The sequence below is a fragment of the Arachis stenosperma genome, chromosome 4 (genome assembly GCF_014773155.1).
Source record: "Arachis stenosperma cultivar V10309 chromosome 4, arast.V10309.gnm1.PFL2, whole genome shotgun sequence".
Taxonomy (NCBI): domain Eukaryota; kingdom Viridiplantae; phylum Streptophyta; class Magnoliopsida; order Fabales; family Fabaceae; genus Arachis; species Arachis stenosperma.
In genome coordinates, this window is record NC_080380.1 from 67,859,519 (window position 1) to 67,860,387 (window position 869).

Sequence of the window (869 nt, forward strand, 5' to 3'; positions counted from 1 at the left end):
CAAGAGAAGGAGATGGCAGCCGCACCCAACAACAATAATGCAAGGAGAATGCTTGGTGACTTCACAAAGCCAACGTCCAAATTTGATGGAAGAAGCATCTCCATTCCTGCCATTGGAGCCAATAATTTTGAGCTTAAGCCTCAACTAGTTGCTTTAATGCAACAGAATTGCAAGTTTTATGGACTTCCATCTGAAGATTCTTACCAGTTTTTAACTGAGTTCTTGCAGATTTGTAGACTGTTAAGACGATGGAGTAGATCCTGAAGTCTACAGGCTCTCTTTCCCTTTGCTGTAAGAGACAGAGCTAGAATATGGTTGGATTCACAACCTAAGGATAGCCTGGACTCCTGGGATAAGCTGGTCACAGCCTTCTTGGATAAATTTTTTCCTCCTCAAAAGCTGAGCAAGCTTAGAGTGGATGTTCAGACCTTCAAGCAAAAAGATGGTGAATCCCTCTATGAAGCTTGGGAAAGATACAAGCAGTTGACCAAAAGGTGTCCATCTAACATGTTTTCAGAATGGACCATATTAGATATATTCTATTATGGTCTATCTGAATTTTCGAAAATGTCATTGGACCATTCTGCAGGTGGATCCATTCACCTAAAGAAAACGCCTGAAGAGGCTCAAGAACTCATTGACATGGTTGCAAATAATCAATTCATGTACACTTCTGAGAGGAATTCCGTGAATAATGGGACGCCTCAGAGGAAGTGAGTTCTTGAAATTGATGCTATGAATGCCATATTGGCTTAGAACAAAGTGTTGACTCAGCAAGTCAACATGATCTCTCAAAGTCAAATGCATGCATCCAACATACTAAAGAGGCAGCTTCTGAAGAAGCTTATGATCCTGAGAACCCTGCAATG

At 41.2% G+C, this 869-nt stretch overlaps 1 non-coding gene across 1 annotated transcript; it reads right to left on the reverse strand.

The window, feature by feature from the left end:
- Positions 1-405: 405 nt before the first annotated feature.
- Positions 406-509, reverse strand: LOC130978000 (small nucleolar RNA R71). Its single transcript, XR_009085664.1, has one exon. It is a non-coding gene; the product is annotated as a small nucleolar RNA R71 (small nucleolar RNA).
- Positions 510-869: the final 360 nt, after the last annotated feature.